This window comes from Ostrinia furnacalis, unplaced genomic scaffold, assembly GCF_004193835.3.
Source record: "Ostrinia furnacalis isolate ACB-3 unplaced genomic scaffold, ASM419383v2 OfSCF2256, whole genome shotgun sequence".
NCBI lineage: Eukaryota > Metazoa > Arthropoda > Insecta > Lepidoptera > Crambidae > Ostrinia > Ostrinia furnacalis.
The window spans coordinates 174,431-195,683 of NW_021132495.1; the positions used below are offsets into that span (position 1 = coordinate 174,431).

General features: G+C 35.6%; 1 protein-coding gene across 1 annotated transcript in view; it reads right to left on the reverse strand.

The window, feature by feature from the left end:
• LOC114354882 (RAS oncogene family member Rab23) overlaps positions 1-21,253 on the reverse strand; it is a 29,056-nt gene that overhangs the window by 5,281 nt on the left and 2,522 nt on the right. The window lies entirely within an intron of this gene.

The following is a 21,253-nucleotide window of genomic DNA, read 5'->3' on the forward strand; positions in this document are numbered from 1 at the left end:
TACTTTGACTTTAAATCGGCAGTCCGATACGGACATCATCGGGCTACGAGTATATTGAAGAACATGACTACTTCAAAGCTGGACTTTCACGCAGTTCAACTGATGACCGCACATCCACAAACTGACCATGTGTGTGAATTGATGTGACCATAGTTGAAATTCATTGTACACAGTCAGTTTTTTTGATGTACATTTGTATTTATTCTGGGGCTAACTGATCAGTTTAACTGACCGTGAATTGGCTTAAGTTTTCCGCACTTGTCTAGCAATCAGAAAATAGCCATAAGAAGAGTATAGCAACTTAGGTATAGGTACTCTTCTTATGGCTATTTTCTGATTGCTAGACAATTGCGAGCCCGCGGGCCATCGCGTGGCCGGTTTCCGTTTGTTTTCCCGCGGACGCATCGGCATGTGTCTCTACATGTGGCTCGAGCACGCCCCGAGCAGATCATGGCTATAAATATACCAGGCATTAGAGCGCAGTCACCTAATGGTTAACAATGAAAAGTGTAACATATTTTGTTATACCTAATTTGTATGTTAGTGCATTTATCATTTATAGCTGTGCCCGCGACTTCGTCCGCGTGGAATAATGACTTTGGGTAGGCACTTTTATTAATTTAGTCTAATTATTTTACAAATAGCTTTTGCCCGCGACTTCGTCCGTGGAGAAGTCGAAAACGTTCTCATACGATTATTTTTAAATGTTTTAACGTTATTATCTAAATGTTTGAATACTTTTAAAATATAAAAATCAGGTTAAATAAACATGAAAATATTTTTTTCTTATATTTTATGAATATGCAGCTCGGCCTTTGATCCGGTGAAAGTTACTCGGTGGTATTATTTTTTTACAACGAAATCGAAAACTACACCTACCGCAGTATTATTGGTAAACTTTTTTTTATATTTTCCTACGGGTGCTAGAATCACCAAGCTTCCAGCATGCCACTGGCCGTGGGAGAAGGAGCTTTTCCTCAAGACTACTCCCACTACCTCAAGGGCCTCCGCCAAAACTCTCGCGCGAAAATGAGTTTATGTATACAGCGCAAGCAGGTGCCCGCGGCATGACTTTCATGCATTACTATGCATTGTTGGGCGAGCGCACGCAGCGGGCACCCACTCCGAGGTTAAGTGGAGGCCCCTAGAGTATGGTAGTCGTTAACATGACGTCATGATTGTAAAAAAATGCACTAATGAGTAATTAATATCAACTTTGAAGCAAATCACCACTAAAATAACTTTCTACCCCTTTTTAACATAGTTAGGGGGTGCATTTCACTAAAATACGAAACACGTCTTCCATTAATTCTGTTATAGAATGCTTATGCAAAATTTTAAGTAGATTGGACGAAGGAATCTCGTTATTTCATACAAACTTTGCCCCTCCTTTTTACCTCCTTAGGGGTAGAATTTTGGAAAATCCTTTCTTATCAGATGCTTACGTCATACAAAGAACATACCGTCCAAGTTTCAGGTCTTTACGATCAGCGGTTTAGGCTGTGCATTGATCCATCAGTAGCGCGCGTAGTACTTGATCATTATTTTGCTGCGATGTGATTTTAAAACTGCGATATCTCCTAAGATATTTATTGAAATCGAATGGTGTAAAGGGCAAGAATGTTTAAAATTAAATACTTGTGGTGAATAATTTATTTATTTGGATAAGGATTAATATCATGTTTATAAAAACACCTTCGCAAATAATGCATTATTTTAAAACAGATTTTTTTTTGCATAAAAATGGTTACTATGAGCCAACCTTAAAAGATAGACATATGCTACCGCGGACTTTTTTAAAGAACTTTTAAAGGGGAACAATCCTGTCATACATGATTTTTGCGAAACTTTAACCGTTTACGCAGCGTCAGCTCTCAAAAGGAAAAAATTCACCGATTTGAAATATTATTGATTGGTGCTCCGCTCCTATTGGTCTTAGCGTGATGATAAATAGCCTAAAGCCTTCAGGAACTAACGGGCTATCCAACACAAAAAGAATTTTTCAAATCGGTCCAGTAGTTCCTGAGATTAGCGCGTTCAACCAAACAAACAAACAAACAAACTCTTCAGCTTTATAATATTATATAGTAAATATAGTAATATAGTATATATAGTATATATATAGTATAGATGTGTGTAGGTGGCTACGTACCTATTCGTATAAGTACCTTTATTAAAAGGAAATGTAAATGATTGCGAGAAACCAGTTATACTTTTTCTCCACTTTACATTATGATAATTAAATGTCGTGTTGTTTCAGCGCGGCGGAAAAATATCAAAGAAAATATCTGCAAATCTTTAAATTGCTTTCATAGGGATAAGGAATTCAAATTATCATACATTTCTTGAATTCATTTTATCCCACACCATTTTCTATTATCGATCGAGTTGTCAACCAAATAAGCCCAAGTCTATTTGCTGGCTTAAGTGTTTACACATGATTACTCGTCATTTGTTCATGACCAAGAAAAATAGAAACCAGTTTTATTCTACTGGTGGGTTGGTAAGTTGGAATAAACCTCGTGAAATGTTTTTGGTTCACGATTCATTCACGTCTCTTGCAGTTTTTACGGATATCTGCTGTAATTAAATTAACGAAAAGCTTTTAGCAAACAGCAATTTTGGGGGTGTGGTAATAGAATAATTGACTTTCAAATTACACCTAGGCGTAGGTACATAAGTTCATGGGAAGCAGCAGCATTGTTATATAATAACACAATAATAAGTTCCGTTAGAAACAGCAGATACGCACACCATCGTTGCTTGTTTAATGAACGTTTAGTAAACGCTGGTAAACGTCGTTTACCAGTGTAACAAAATGTTATTCAAATCAAGATTGAAGATGAAACACTTGTCTTGTTAGGTTGGCAAGGTTTAGTTGTTGTGTTATGCTCTATTTCTATTCTTTGAAATATTCTTAACATTGTGTACCTATCCTACTGGTTTCGTTTAGGTAGGTATAGAAAGCTTACCTAAAAAGCTTCTAGAATAAGAATAAGAAAAACTTATATTAGCTATATTGTGCGCTATAAGATTTATTTAAATGCTTATTCGTAGATCATAAAATTCAGCTTGTAAGTACGAGTAGCTTCTACATTCTCAAGATGCGAATAAAATTACATTTGTGGTGATAAATGACTACAGCTTCTGGCTATTTACTAAGCAATGATCATGAAAAAGTTGTTCACCTTACCCTACTCTTACAAATACGAATGTCGATCTCTCTTAGCGCTCTGAGACTGTACGAGACACATAGAGCCGATAAATCGAATTGGTTTTGCGAAGAGCCCCGCTGGTTTTACTTTCGTCGTCGTTTCTCCGGCATTCCACCGATTCCGCGCCGTCATGCGCCTGGGCATATGGGCGAGCCATCTTGATTATGTCAACAAAACCCCATTTACTGAATGAAGATTTTTGTTTGTTCAAATTTCACCTAACTGGATTTTATTATGAGTATTTTATTTGAAGTCCCCTTTACTAATTAGCCTCATTGCCCGTTAAAACGTTTAATGGCCATTAAATTAACGTTAAATACATTGATTAACACTTAATTAAGACATTAACTAATTAAGATTATCACTTAACGCCTTGCAAAGTTTCCAGCAAAAACCGCGAAAAACTTAAGTATAGAAATCATGAGACTTTCGCGAAGTTGTTTTACGGCTAACAACCGCTTCTTTTACTTTAAAGCTTTCAATGTTTCGAGATAGGTACATAGTTAAGAGTATTATTATTGGAAAATATTTTATTTTATTTTCATTTGAATTACACTACTCACATAGAGCTGCAATGAGCTTTGCGTGCGTTTATTACATTGTTTCTGAGTCTGCTAGCTTATTCAGGTAATTTAGACTCTACCAAGGTATTAAGTACATAGGTATACGACTCTGTAAGCTTGAAAGCCTTTATATGATAGAGTTTATGAAGACAACGTCTTACAAACTATGCATTTGTCTTCTAAATAATTCCTATGAACAACTTTAAATTGATTTTACTAATTAGGCTTCCTCAACTTTGTATGCAGGTATACCGTCACTAATTTACATGTGAATAGCACTGCTATCACACATCTGACGAAACGATCTTACCATTACGCCTTGTAACTGCAACATCATCTCCGAGACATTCTACTGCTTTTTATGCGCGTAATTCAAATCGCGCCGCCCATCGCATAATGGGCCTTTGAATGATGAATAGAATTCATTATAATGTGGAGCCCTGAGCGAACTTTCTTCACCAGTTAGTCGCGCCCCCGGCGTCTTCCTAATGACCATTGCTTTCCTTCGCGAGATGTGTTTATCTCGAAGCGCACTGAGCGGACAATTGAATTAACTTTAGCAGAATTTGTGCAAGCATTACTTAAATTAAGTCTCATTTGGGCTTTCTATAATCAAACTTCTGTTGAAGCTTTACAACATTCTAATTTACTCTCACTGTATGACGCCAGGCAATTGGTAATAAGTAGTTAATATAATAACTATCTTATTTTTGAGTAAAGAATCTTACTCCTAACTCCGATTGTGAATGTAACGTGTCACAAAGACATTATTTGGATGTGAATTAATTTATTGATTGACGTCATGATACTTATTCGTATTTGGACCACCCACACAAGAAGATCTCTTATCTCTATATTAATGAACAGACGCGGCACGTCAACGTAAACACTGTGACGTCTTATTTAGTCGTAATAGATGCGATTTTGCAACAAAAATGTATAGCCTGATGTGCTGTTGCCTGTACATTCATACACTCAAGTGATTTGCAAATTATGTGTAATGTAATATCTATAGCCGAAGATACACATAACAAGGCTTTATGAAAAAACAAAAGTTTATGTTTGACATTTTTGAGGGAGAAGTGAAAATATTTTGCCTAGGTGTTTCGTAGAGTAAGATAGAGTATGTGTGTGTACAATACACGTCAATAAATTAAAACTTAAACAAAATCGAATGTGCCTGTGAAAATGCCTGGCATGCTTTAATAACACGGCTCGGTGTCGATAATTCGTTCGATCGGGCGGTTACGCGTAATGTAAGCCGATACACTGGTACTGCGGTTGAGTCATATTCTGCTCAAATAACCGATACAGTTACTTCCAGCCTTACGGTGGGCCTGGATTCCGGTCGCAGACAAATTGACTCTGTTCTATGTATTCAGATCAAGTTGTATTTTAATATTCTGTATAGGAACAAACTCTCCTCACTCCTCCACCTCTATGGTTGAGGATTCCGAGAGGAAGCTCGTTTCCATCTTCGACGTGATCATCAGGTGAGATGCGGGCCAAGAGCTTCCTCATTGTGGTTGTGGGTGTCCACGCGTATTGCGAACTTATTTATTTATTTTCTTTATTAGGAAAACATACAGCTTATATTATAACCTTATTAAGAAACACTACGGACCTAACCAAGTACTTTAACAAAAAATCTTTAGAATAATGAAAACACACCACAAACAATAAGAACAATGCCTGCCCAAGTTTTTATGATAAATAGAGCCATAAGTATGTGAAGTATTTTACAGCACCCAAATTTTCCCAAGAATAAAACCATTACAAAACAATAAAATTTACGCAATTGTTATTTGGCAATCAATCAGCCGTAGCACTGCATTGTCATTCCATAAAATTAATCATACACAGTGGGTAACGATAACGAGCGATGGGTCGATAAAACGTAAGCTCAGCAACGTGTTATTATGTAACAAATGTATAGTACCTATGTAGCGTCGAGCTTAGAACGTGCAATTATTTTTCTAGGCTTAATTAATGGCTCGCGTGGGCGGGCAACTATTTCGGTATATAAACCAGATACGATGGTAAATTAGGTGTTTCAAGGGCCAATAACTGGATAACATGTTGCTTGATGTATTGGAAAGACCTTTAAAAAAAGAGCGGGTGCGCACTAGCGATGGCGATGGCGAATGCCTGTGGTTTTGTGGGCTTACGGTAACGCATTGCTTATTCTTGTCTACTAGTGTAGTGCTGCTAGTGGTATTTATTACGTATTAAATAATCATTTTATGAGAATCACATGTGGCACCTATAACATAAATTCATTTAAGCAAATGAGCGATCACGTACAGACATTATGGTTCGAGAGTTAACGTAAATGCGCCTATTACCGCCAGTTTAAGCTGACTTCGGATAAACGTTAGAAAATTAGATAATAAGACGTGGTGATAGAAAAGACACTTTAATTTATTTATAACAATGATGAAGTAATCTTTGAATTCAAGTAGTAACAATGAGTATTCAATCACACAATAATTAATAAATAGCAATTTAATCTGAATAAGCAGTTGTTTCTATTACCGACCTATAGACGAGGTGTGTTTCTATTAACGTTTTTTCTGTTTCTATTACCGACCGCTAAGAATATTGCTCTTCAATTGGGTATATTCCAAGAGGCACGGGTTCGATTCCCGCTCACAGGCTCGGGAACCACTTGATTTTTTCAAGTTAAATTTGTTTTGCTTTTAGTTTTAGTTAAATTTGTTTTTTTTTTTCAAGTTATTTTTTTTATTGTTAAAAGAGAAAAGGCACGCTTCTCGAAAATAAATAAATAATCAAGCAGAAATAGTAGAATAATAAATTCCTCAATTATACTTGATTACGCGATACCAGGTCTTCTAGTGAGTAGTGGGGGTCATTATTTAAACTATGTATATTTGAGTTTTTAATAAAAAATAATTTGCATTTAATATTTTATTTTTAATTTGACTTTCGTTTTTGACTGATGTTTTTGATTTTAATTGTGTGTAATTGTGTATTTTAATTTAAACTATGGACAATTGGACAATGTCTATATAATTATTTTAATTTTTTTTTATTAATCCAAAAGATCTTAAAAAGTTACATAGTAGTTGTGATAACGCATGATTGGTTAGGTGTCATGTCATAAATGTTAGTTATATACAAAATACAGGCTTATAAGTCTTCGCAGGTGGCGTTATAATTATGAGGCGGTAATAGAATTAAGTATGAATATTACTTTATTCTATTACCGACCGTAAAAAAAAACAGTAACCAGCTAAAATATCTACTTTAACGAAGACGTGATCAGTGAAGTATCATTTCTATTAGGTTTTATTTTATATCAAATAAGTACTAATTAGAATTTAACAGGTTTTTATAAAATCTATTGTCATACATTATTAGAGATATTCTTTAATGTTCATTGCAGTTTTATGCCAAACCTATGACAATTAATGTATGGCGTTAATTGATTTAATTATGTGAAATATTCTTATGAATCGATCAAGACAACAAAGTGGAGGTTAAATGCGTAATTAAAGATATAAATACTAAAATAAGAAACTTAATCAAAATTCTAACAACGCCATGGGTCGGTATTAGAAACCAAATTATGAAAAGTGTTTCTATTACCGCCCTTATTTAAAATTGTATTTAAGCCACATAAATACAGCGAGAGGGCTATATTGAGGGTTTATTAAGGAAACTAAAGTACGAATTAATATTGTTATGCAAAAACATGTTGGTATACTCATTTTAAATGTGTTAAAATCGCTAATTAATAACAAGGTGCACCTTAAGTAGCTGGGAGCGCGTCAGTATGAAAAGTGCGTCCGTTGCGGGCGCGTCCCATTTAATGTGAAATAACTCCGTTTACTGGTTATTTACGAACACAAACTTTAATCGTTTTGATAGTCAATAAACATATCTAGATATTTTTTAAGTAACGTGTTTTCTGGAACCTGTTATTTATGAAAGAAAGAAAAATAGGGCGGTAATAGGATACAAATTTTGGGGGGTCATTAATAGGCGCACTTACGTTATCACTTACTTTAGTAACACTTTAGCCTTTGGCATTCGTGGAGTAGTCGTGGCATAGTATTTAACTACAATTAACTATTTCAAACCTCTCAATCATCATTTGCGTATATCATAAAACTTTTATTAATGACTCAAGGAAAACTTCAATCATGTCGCCGCTACCGGACGAGCGTTTAGTGTGCATGCGCATAGCCGCCATGGGTCTCGTTAATTGCAGTCCTTCCCGATTTAGAGCGGTTGCAAATCTCCGTGAAATAACCTAAATCATAGGATGGCTTGCGAACTCCGCTTCTTAATTAATTAAAGCGCCTTGTTACCCTAACGACGCCGCAGAGCTGTAGCTGAAGGTAGATAGTTAACTGCTTTTGCAATGTTAAAGGCACTATCTGTACATAGGTACTACATAAAATCCATCTGATAAGACAAGGTTTTTGTATGTGCTTTATACACTGCTGTATACTATACAGGCTGATTCTTTGATTTTTGCTTTGCTTTTTGTTCCCAAAAAGGGTTCACTACTACTCAAATACTTACAACTAGTGTTTTCTTATGGACCAATATCCATGAGTCATAAATATTGACGTCTCCATACTAAATTGGCTGATCATTATAATTTGTATGAAAAGTATTTTTTTTTAATTTGAACTTCCTTCTTAAGGGGATAGTTCTTGCATTTGAGCAATAGAATCAATCCTTTTTACTTGACACCAAAGAATCACGCTGTATATTCGACAAAACGAGGTATCTTCTAATCACCAATAAATACACATCGGTGTCTGAGATAAATTCCGTTGCGAGGCGAGGCATTGTGCGCTAGTCAGAATCGGAGCAGTGGAAATGAATGTGGGAGTGACATTGGGAAAGTGCGCTACGGTTTCGAAGAAACGTGCGGGTTCCATTCCCGTGTCGATTACGGTTCAAATAATGTTAATTTGTCAGGTTTTTGTGTCCTTACATTGATTTTCCAGCTCATAAGATTTTAGGATGTGCATAACCACAGGAAAGGCTTCCACCTACGTACTTAAAGTTAAGTTGGTATTCATAATTTCTAAATTAAAGTGATACTTATTAGGATTTACGTTCTACTGTCGTAAAAGGCGATTTATGGCCAAATCTAATCCAATCCTTCTTAAAATCAGAGCCATAAAGTTATAAAGCTTCGAATCTCTATTTTTTTTAGAAAACTGTTAATATTTAGTTTCAATAAATAAATAAATAAATTAAACTAGAGTAAAACATACCTACTTATCATATTATTATCATATACGGGTACAAACGATCGAGTTGGAAAACTGGAGGTACTTATTCATGTGATGGAGAATGATGATTGTGATAAGGCGTATAGTCAACAGTTTTGTAATAGAATACATAGCTTTATGGTTGTTTAATGTGAGAGCCAATTCATACAATGGAATTGAATGTTATAAAAGTAATGACTTTTCACTGAGCAACAATGCAAATATATCCATGGTACGAGTAACAAGTTGGGACACCTCCAATTTAGTAATTTAATAATAGTTGATATATTTCTTACAAGGCCTAACTTCACTAATGTAAAAGATGTTGAATTTTTTATGTCAACTTCATGTTAATTGTTTAATTTAATTTTTTTATTAGGATTCTCTTCCGATTTGGGCATTCATCTCATGTAGAGCAAAAGCATCTAATGGAACTCTCTGGAATTGTTCAAGTTTGTTTACACTTTTGAACAAATAGAACGACGCGTGTCAACACCACTCGACAGTTTGATGGAGTGTTCTTGTTAAGGTAGAGTCGGGTTAAAAACAATGCATCGCCCTGACCTCGAGGCTTCCGCACACTAATATCGCTTTGTTCGAACCAAGAATGCACGATTAGCCTTCGCCATCGTATTGTTCTGTAAACACCAAGTCTGCATGAGCTAACATAGTGACCAGTTTATCATGACCTCGAACTATACGTACAAGTCTAATATTGCCTCTATATCGTCATACCGTAGAAAACCTATACTTAAGGTCATCTTGGGAGATTTTCCAAGGAGATTTTAGATATGACACGTAGCGTGGAAACGGTGCAAAACGTCACATCTGATAATCGAATTCAGATTTCCTATCTTGTATGATCGACCTGCATCCTTTATTTGTATTCCTTATTCCTCTTCCTTTCCTATCTCCTTCATCTACAATAAATAAAACTGCAGGAGACCTAGTGAAACCAAACCACAGCTTAAGGTGTTTGGTATTTGTTTTGCAATTAGACCGCGTACACACGAAGGATGCGATTAGTGCGCGGGCGCGTGGTCATTCAACCTGGCTAACGGAATGCGACGACCATTGTTCCTGCCCGACACCCGATCGCATAATTGTCGTAATTTCTTCATACATTCGCTCTGGTTCAGCTATTCTCGGTACAATCGCGATGCACTTTGAACGTTGACCGGGCGAAAGTTGCTAGCAATTTCTCTATAAGGCAACTTTAATGACTCTTTTCATAGTTAGATTGTACACATGAAAGTAATAATGGTATTAAAGAAGGCCTAAGAAAACTAAGACAGTTGATAGTACGAGTCCCAAAAGCAACTGATAGATGTCCGTTGATACCAATGGGGAATAACGGATTCATTCTCCATTGTCTTTAATTTTTGTTACACCCTTTAAGCAAGATATGTTCTGATTTATTAATATTAAACCTTCCTTTAAACATGAAAAACCATCGAAAATGTAGGTTGTAGAGAGAAATGAGAGCAAACTATAATGAAGTGAAATGATGTAACGCTTCATTGGAGCATAATTAATTGAATGGATCAATAACAATGATGCCTGGATTATAAATGCGCTCAATTTACACGATGCCAATTTGTTTTAAAAAGTTTATACGATTAAAGTGGATTACTAAATCAAATAATACTTTTTAATTAATAGCAGTCATCACTCCTCTAGAAAAATTAGTTTTACTAGCTAAAACTTCTAACAGTTAAATACAGCGCTAGTACATCACATTAGACACAGTTCTTAGTAATACAATAAAATTTAAGGTGCAGCCTGTACGACTTCAAAATAGAATAACATCGTTTTGCAAACTCTACGTCTCTTACTTTTGTCTGTATTTGTGTTCTTATTGAATTTATGTGAAGGTGTCAGTCATAAAGTTGCAATTAATTGTGAAAAGCTGAATGGATCAAGATTCTCGTAACCATTTCTCATCTAACGACAAAATTGTTAGCTTTAACTGTTGTGAAGAGTGTGGAAAATGTTTTCCCATCATAAAATCCAAACGATTGACGTGTTCTAGAAATTTTCTTCTCGTCTCGTCAAATGTTCATATTTTATTGACGGGTGTCCGGGATAAATGAACCGGACAGGCTTTCACTGCCGTTAAAACAACTGATAGGTATAAGTAGTTCGCAAATACTGCTCGTGTAGCCAACCCAGAAACATAAAATTTTACGTCTTTTTCAAAATTATTGAGATATTCACCGACTGCATAAACATTACGCATATCTTTAACAAATATATCTATGTAATTTACATTCAATTACTCAAATTCAAGTCTGTCCACTCAGATAAAGATATATCTTAGGTTAACCTCCATGACTACTTCCTAATGCTTCTTTATGACGTAGCTTGACCATAAACGACCAATAAAACTGTTAAAAGGCCATTTGCGAGTACGGTAGGCAGAGCTATTGGATGTGTTTATTATTCTGAAGTTACCATTATCATGGGATACAAGACAAGTTTTACTTACTTCCATTCGTTTTTACAGAGAATCAGAATTAGGCGAATTTGTCACCTGAAATTTGGACATAAATTGTGTTCACATGTGTATTTAAGTAAAATGTAATTGACATGGCTTGGGCTAACTTAAAAAGAGTTTAAAAGTGGTATTATCAATCGTATTGGGGAAGGGTCTGTGTAGTCGATCAAGGTGTCAATAACCACAGACCTATAGATGCTTTTTCTTCAGGGAATGTAGTTTACCAGATTCGAACACAAAGGTAGAGTTGGCCAATGGAGCGAGTGAATTTTAGTGCAAGTAAAATGAGAGACGCAGATAAAGGCATTCGGTCGCCTGAGGATGAGTAGCGGTTGTACTGTTTGGCCAGACCACTAAACGGTACATGGTTTAGGGTTGATACTTTTGCAAACAGTACCAAATGATAATCATGCTTAATAATACATTTGTAGATTGTTTGTTATACACATATGTTGACTAAAATGATCTCACAGAAAATTATGAAACCATTATTAAAGAGTTTGAAGACTACCAAAGAGTCTTTTCCAATTTGGGAACTACACTTAGAAATAAAATATAGTAACTCTCTAGTCCGAGATATTTAAAGGATAGCGTCAAAGTTCAACGAGATCTTTACACGTGTTTGTAAGTGTGAACCCTAACCCAGTATGGTGCCATCAAGTCCAGTTTAATTCGAGACTAACCAAATACAGACTGGTAATGCCACGGAAATATACCGGCTGTGTAGAAAGTAGACTTGGTAATTAGTTGTTTTTGCTCTGCGTCTAACGCTCGGACAATCTATTGATTTGTAAAGCAAATCTTCAATAAAAGCAATTAAGTACTAGAAACGTTCGACGAGACAGATAACGAGTTGTACATTTTAATATTGCACCGCTGCTTTTTACACACATACATAACGCTTACTACGCAATGTGACAGTTGTTTGGTTACGAGTATATACCATGAAGCTACAGATAAAAATGGAGGGCAAAGTTGGGAACAAAACTTGAGTCAATTACCTACTTATATCTATCTCGCTCTCTGTGGCCCTACCTCTCTTTTTAGTGTGAACTGTAGTATTGCTATCTTCTTATTTAAATCTCCTTGTAAATTCTTCGAAATAGCCAATTCACTAACCAAATAAGAAGTTAAATAAATAAATAATTAATATTTGAAACTTAGATTACCTAGTTAAATAAAAAATCACAAAATTGTCGGCCATTTAGGCTTAATGTGTTGGCGAATCAGGGAATTACAATCCCAATTTCTGAGGTATCGGTAATGTGGCAACATCGGCCGAATCCGGCCCATCATGGCGGTTGTTTACTATGCAGTTGATTTCGTTTGAGATTTTTCAAGGGACCTTATCATTGTTTTGTCTGAAGAAATGGTGCAAAATTGTATAGTGCGTGGTTGCGGTAGTTCGTGTTGTCCTGGAAGTGATATAAAATTCCACGCGTAAGTGTTTATTTCGTGATTTCTGACAGTGGATCATTGTTAACATATTTCTTTGTATTTTCACAGTAATTACTTCCTAAAACGTTTTACCAGTATTTAAACTTATTATTAAATGTTACATATGTCAAGAAAAAGAAGATTTTACATTGAGTTTCATTGACTTTGAGCAAATTTAAAATTTTTGTTTCTATAAGACATTTTGAAGTAGTATGACCATATTGAGGATATATCTGGGACTTTCTGTGGGACCTTACTTATCTAATTTTGCATAATGTTTTCTACGGCCGTTTACTGTAATCAATCCATATCCAAATCCGTCTGTCAACTGCCAAATTAAAATCTGTTTTCTATCAAATATCCACAGTTTTCGATGCCTTTACACTTTCTTAATGTTGTAATTCATCTTAAAACAAAAACATCGAAAACCTTTTTTCATAATCATATTAAGTGCACTTTATCAAGACACACTGTTTAAACGTAAATCAGTCTTTGTCGTCCTGAGAAAAATAAATAAAAGGTTACCCTACTTAGAAAGAGAGAGCCTGCCCACAGAGAGCGAGATAGTGATACATAGGTTGTGCTTCAAGTAGGTATTCTAAGTCTGGCCTCCATTTTTATCTTTAGCTTCATGGTATATACTATTTTCTCATAATAAGTAGGTGCATGATTAAAGTTACATAACTCAGGTGTTGCGGATCGTTAATGCTCGTGGAATATGTAAATTAAGCCCTTTAAAGCAAAATACGTTACTTGACTAACTTTAAAAAAAAAAAAGGATGAGGGTCTCTATTCGGTTATAAAAGCACGTTTCCTAACCTTGGGACTGGGAAACTGGCACCGAGTCATATGATACAAAATATGCAGCTAAATATCGCAATATTTTTCAACTTTGTAGCGAAATTTTTTTGTAACTGCAACTGCATGTATGTCAATTTTCTGTACTACCAAAAAGCGTGGTGTCACCAATGAATACTCTACAGAAAGGAAGGTGAAGGTTTTTGTAACGCAGTGCAATATTGCGCAAGAAGAGCTTTATTAAACTTTATGAGAGCCTATTAAGCAAGTGCTTAGTGCTTAAAGCTCGCATCAGCAGCCGCGTTCGGTGGCTGATTCAATTTGTCAGCGGCCAACACGGAGTGCGCGGGCGCCGCGTGGCGCGATGCCAACTGGTAGCTAGGGTTGGCCATATTTGAAAGAATAGAATTTGTTTTTATGAAAGTAGATCATAAGAGACAATAATATGGCAGAAGCAAAAAAAGTGTAACTAAGCCAAGCTAGATATGCGAATTTGTTGCTGGCCATTATCTTAGGGAAATTCTTAGGTAAATTATGTATAATAATGTATCAAAAGCCCTTGTACAATTAAACTACGAGCTTGTGAAAGCTCTATAATCTGAGACCACGATTGGGGACTTTGGGGAATACTGGTCAATTTTCGCCTGCGGCGCGGCGGATCTAAAACTGTTAATCTTGCTACATTATTCATTTATTTAATACCCTATTAACTGAGCATAATTTTTGAATAGCCCGTGGTGGCAGCCCCCGAGGCAGTGGCACGAACCCGTTCATGAATGGCGCGCGTCCTTGCTGCCTGCGCGGTGACTGTCCGCGCTGTAAACAACGCATTGTCTTCGCCATGCGATTCCTAATTTTATGTCTGGACTTGCTTATTTTACAATTCAACGACCAATCTTATGTTAAATCGTACTACTATACACCTACCTACCTATAAAACGTACGCGTATGCCATTAAAATTTCTTCAATAGCTACACTTGAGCTTCGCTAAGCCTGAAGGCGTGCCTTCTTATCCAGTTTAGTTAGACTTAGAACTTTATTAGATGGAATTTTTTGGTTTCATATAAGTATAGATTTTGCAACAAGTAGGTGCTTAGTTACTACAGATTGTAGAGGCGGTATATTATCTAAACGTAAAAAAATTACTAATGAAGGTAGGTGGAAATTGTGCTACTGCTTCAAATTGTACTTTGAGATCATTTGTTTTGTGTCAAATACGATTACAACTACAGGTTTTACCGATTTCAGTAGTTTTTGCTAACAAACAGACCCATTTGTTGCAAATCTAAAACTCCATGTGCGTCTTAATACGCTCCTTGTAGCATACAAAACTGAATATTACGCTCGCGGCGCACGGCGCAGAAACGTGACCGCGCCCCGGGACAGATGCGTCGGCGCACCTGTCACGGCGCGATTTCGGAGGAAGCCGCACAATGGGCCACTTGGGGCTACGAACATGGTTTTAATATACTTTGTTAAACATTGAGAACTAGGTGTAAGCCTAAGCCTTTATACTAAGCCTTGGACGACTTGGAGCTTTGAGACTAAGCCTAATTTGGTGATGACAAGATAGAGTGAAGTAGTTTGTGGGTTTCCAATTAGTAGTTTAATAATATTTTTAAACTAATATTCTATTATTTAAGCAAGTTTTCAGATTAAGCTACGTTGTGTTATAGACTACTACCGACGCGGACGCCTTGAAGCCAAGTCGTTAAGCTTATTGTAGCAGTTATTTATATCTTTTCGCACCTTTAGTGACCAGCGCGCGACACTGGCAAAACTTGTGCCGATAATAATTTATATTTGTTCTAATATCACTTGTCTGTTAATGTTTTAAAAACAACTGCACTTATTCTACAATAAAATGAAATGTTAAAAAAGCTCCAGTAAAGCTTTTCCAATAAAACTCCAATAGGTAATTCTACAATTAAACTTTGCCACAGAACGGTTTAAAGCACATAAGTTGTGAGATACGAGTAGATCTAAGCTAAACTACAACATTATACTAATTTCCTTACATGTTGACATCCGATATCATTATCGGATTATTAAGATGGTTTACGTAACTGAAGATTATCATAATTTTGCGAATTTCACTTTCTACGCAGATTTCTACATAAAACCTGGGTTTTTACTAACTTTTGATGCGTAATAGAGAGCAAAATCTCGATCAAATTCTTTTTTATGAGACTCAATAATCCCTCTTTTGAATTAATGTGAAAGTTATGAATCACACACACAGCATGTATCTAGGAGATCATGATTTGACCCTAAGTTATTATTTTATGATATAGGTTGACCTATCAGCGTTAAGAATTGTTCACACGCAGCATGCTAGCCCACTTTTCACCAAAATAATAATAAAATTGCCGGTTGCGAACACTTCCTCACTGTTCTCGTGCCCAAAATGGCTTCAAATTGTTTCCGTGTTGCGTCAACATGTTAAACTTTTAATTTATATTCGTTTAATTCTTCAATAGTTCGCGTAACATCTGTGAGACACAAGTTTTAGAATCTCGGAGAGTTCAAATATCTTTAGGCTCATGCTGTGCAGTACACAATTAATTTTTTAGTTACATAATTTAAACGACTTCCTTAAATACCTATCTTCATGGAAATATATTTCGTTAAACCATGCTAGGTAGATTATTCGGTCTGAATGATTTAAATCATTAATGGCCCTCTGTAACCACTGATTTCTATGGTTATATTTAAGTAGATTTATTAAGTAACGTGTGGTTTGAAGTGTTTTGTCTATTTTCTGGGATTTTTATAGGAAATACTTGGCTGGGTTATAAAAAATAAAACCTACATTTAAGCTGCTAACTACTAAAAGTTAAGGATCAAGTTTTGAGCTTTATTTAAAACTTAACTTCGAAAAACTATATTTCCTGTATTTTCTGGGTCATATTTGTTTCAAACTCAACAATCATAAGCAGCAATAAGTACTCATTTGGTCATAAAGCGTCTGATATTGGGTCGCTTCTTTGCTCGTTTGCTTTTTAGAGCATCGTGTGAAAGTCGCCGGGTATTTATTGACTTTCACTGTTAACTCGCTCAATATCCCGACTAACTAGACGCTCGTCATAATAATGTAGATAATCTTATTGTAGTAAAGTATGTAGTTATTTGTTTATAGAACCAATATGAAAATCATAATCTAATATACTAATATAATAAAGCTGAAGAGTTTGTTTGGTTGTTTGTTTACTTGAACGCGCTAATCTCCGAAACTGCTGGTCCGATTTGAAAAATTAGTTCAGTGTTAGATAGCTCATTTATCGAGGAAGGCTATAGTCTATACAACATCACCATACTGTCAATAGGAGCAGAGCAACAATGAAAAATGTTGCGAAAACGGGTTTTCACGCGTACGAAGTCGCGGGCACAGCTAGTATGTAATAAAAGTAGAAATCTGATGAGATGTGTGCTAAATCTAAAGAATCTAGACTATGAAGCAAAATAATATTTGATCTAGTTAAATCTAGAGTATAAATCCAAAAAAAATTCCTCAATCAACTAAATAAACTTTGACTCGATTGCTTCAGAAATAATTAAATCAATAAGTTCATAGTTTAAGTTAAGTATCTTTGAGATGCTAGATAACTGGTAAGTAAATTACTCACCATAATAATTTGAAAATAACTCCGCTAACTACAGTCTAGTCCCACTGAAATTACTTGAAAATGGTCCGTTCTTAAGACCTACAATTTTACAGCCGCGTCGAAGGAACGCGATTCCAATTCCGAGAGAAATCCAACGAATGTGAACAGGTGCTAACTTGATAACACTTTCCAGCAATAAACATGTTTCTAGAGCAAATTGTGAACGTAAATCAAGTGTTTATAATTAGATATCGTAAGTTATAACTAGGTGTACCTAATTGGTTGTAATTACTGAGGATAAATTGGGCCTTTTAACGTCGTATTATCAATTTTATCTAGTTATAATATTTATTATGTTTATTTTATAATTGACTGTCTATTTTAATATCTCCTTTGCTCACTTAAATTATATTATTTAACTGTTAGTTCAAAGGATATTCATTAAAAAAATAAGTATTAAATTAATTTTTACGAATTTTCATAATGGTAACGCGTTGATGTCTTTTGCTTGAAGGATCGAATTTCTGTTTTTTTTAGTTTGTGGCTGGTTTGGTGTGGAAATATTTTTTGAGGTAATATTACCAATTTACATAGTACTGATAGTAGTACAGTATCACTATATATTTTTTTTAGTTTGACTGGGGATTTTATATGTTATTTTATGTGCAATATTTTTTTAAATACGTGTGAAACACCCAATCAAAAGTGTTTTTCTACTCTTTATATCTTTAAAAACCTATTAACTGTATAATTTAAATCGTGTTACTAACGGCCTAATGAATGCAAAGTGCTACACGTGAGGTGTTGGCGTATCTCGGACCACGGTCACTGCAGTAGACATAAAGATTTATGTCATTGATTTAATTCACTGCTCTATATAATTTCTATGGGAACAATAAAAAACACGTAATTATTCTCTAAGTCTGCGGACCTCTGGGGTTCCGCGAGCCTATGCATGGGGCTCCGCAGCCTTATCTATGGACCATTTAACAAACAATCGTAAGTAAAGTAAGACTGAGTTGCACCACCAAACTTTAACCGCAACTGTAACGATAACCATGGAGGTTGACAGATTTATATGGAGTTTGACAGATTTTTGATGTTTGTTAAAGTCAAAGGAAAATGGTGCAACCCAGCCTAAGTAAATCACCACCAAAAGTCTGTAGGTAGTTGCTGCTTTTTAAGGGGGTCATTAAAATTGTGCTTGATTTCCTAAGGATCCATGGACAAAACAGGTGAAGACTGAAATACTGCTCTAATTACAATGAAAAAGTATGATGAGATAAAATTATAGAAACAAAATTTTAATCTATGAGTCATAGCAAATATCAGGTATGTGAATTTGTGTTTGACTTGTTTGTAGTTTATGAGATCGATATTAACCGGTTTCAAAACTTGATCGAGCCAGTCTTATACCTACATACATTTGGATTAACATTTTCTGCAATTCTGCGCTAATGCTATTTTGGCTATTTTTTGGGTGATATTGACAGGATAACAATCTTAACAGGTCGTTATATCGAGTTTAGACGAAATTATATGTCCGTATACACATAATTTGTCATCTAAACCCGGCTCATTAAATAACTGAAGTATCAAGAATAGATTCAAGTCTGTGGGTGTTTATTTAACATGGTTAAAAAGTTATGAGTGTCGTTTATAATATGTTTTGTAAAACCCGATAAGATTAAGAGTAGGCGCACACCGTTGATTTTTCGTCGGCCGATAGTTTAGTCGGGCAGTTGATCAGTATGGGCATGTATGGGAGTGCGCACACTACGCCGATTGGATTTGGCCGATTCTTCATACAATTTAAAATCGGGCACAACTATCAGCCAACTAAAAATCAACGGTGTGCCAACGGTGTGCGCTTCTCTTTCTATGATCTGAGGCCTACTCTTAGTGGATATTACGTGTCACTCATGCTAATAGGGCTGGCTACTAGACATACTAGAGCTAGATGTATTTTATGTACAATCGATAGCACATCACCCTATACAATTTTGTTGCAAAACAGCACCTATTACAACTACATAAGATGCCCTAGTGTCAAACTCGATATGCTCGCCTGTACAAATTGAGGAGCCTCGGAGCGTGAACCGTGACCGCCGCTGGACGCCGCGCCGCGGGTCCCTCAAATTTCACACTGCTTTATAAAGTTAGTTAAATTTCTGTACGCGTTGAATAACTTAAACACGAATAGCTTCATTGCAAGACGTTTTTATGAATCAGGCCTACAGTATGGGGGTTAATCTGAGGTTATTACGCTAATTTTATTATTTCACTATACAGCACACGAAGTTTATAATAATTGACTCAGGATAATTTTGTTTCTTGCCTACTTTTATAAAACAAATGAAATGCATTGTAAGTATATCCTGCTTGGACCAGATCTAGGCTCTAAGATGGTCCAATAGACCATATCGTAAATGTAGAGCACACGCCACAATTTATGAAAGTTTTTTTTTAATTGTTCTTAACTGACTCTATCTATAAAAAGTAAGTCAAATTATTATAAAATAGGGGAAAGGAAGGTATAACAGACTACACAAGAAAAAGCTAACCCGATAAAAGCGCTATTAATTGATTGTAAACTTTTAGCATTATAAAATTAATTAACGTTCTAATATCTACGTTACAGAATCAAAGATAAGTCCGATAGTTTCTCGCTTCAATAAACACTTAAATATTTAAATAACATCCATAAATGTAACAAGCGCGTCGTCTGAGACCATTGAATACGAATTAGCAATAGGTAATAAAATAACTTTGCATTTCGACCTCGTTCACAATCGATACGATATACGCGAAAGTAAAACATTAAGTGGTTTACAGCAATTTGTTGCAAGGTTTGTTACATTGTAGCTTTTATTGCCTATTATAAAGTTGCTGGTTGCTTTTATAAGGGTGTTAAAATAACTAAAAAAGAGTATGAGAACCGACCACGCCTTTTCATCTCAACTAGAACAGTTTGAGATATGTTCCTTTATGTATATTTACTTTTTATAAGGAAACTAGCTTTCCGTTCAATCCGTGGAATTTTGTCTGTCACAGAAAACTTTATCGCGCGCGTCCCTGTTTCAAAAACCGGGATAAAAACTATCCTATGTCCTTTCCCAGGACTTTAAACTATCATAGAGATAGTTTAAAGTCCTGCTAAATTTCATCAAAATCGGTTCAGTGGTTTAGGCGTGAAAGAGAGATAGACAGACAGACAGAGTTACTTTCGCATTTATAATATTAGTATAGATATTGTTGTATGTACTTGTAGCTCTTGATACTCGTAGAAGACGTCTTGTATTATATTCAAATATCGGTAACAATCTAACAATAGCACAATGGGACTGACATCGCTTCGATCATTCGTCATCAAAAAATTGGAATATCTCAATGAGTTTTCACTTGATTAAGTTGATTTCATGAAGTGAGATCTTTGCAAAAACATCGTTGAACTGTGTAAAATAAGTGAGAACGCATCAGAACCCCGAGCACGAATGACTTTCGTAAATTATACCTCATCGTCTTCCTTAAATGACATGGCGCCGCTGTTTTTTTTTTCATAGAAATAAACGATGGCATACCATAACGAGAACGATATTTACTCGTGCTCGGGGTACAGCTGTTCTGTAATTACAGTTTGTGCCCAGCTTGGTGAGACAGGTTGCGGCGGAAACAGCGCGCCACGTGAGGGACGACCTTCGAATGCTGTACGAATGTGGAGGACGTTGTACTCGGGACTTTTGGTGGTGTAATTAAAACCAATTACTTGTAAGGCAATGGGTGTAGTACCGTACTAGATAAAAATAGGATTATCACCGGGACTAACCTTACTTCACAGTGTCACAAACATGAACATGAAAAATCGACATTTTTATATACGTA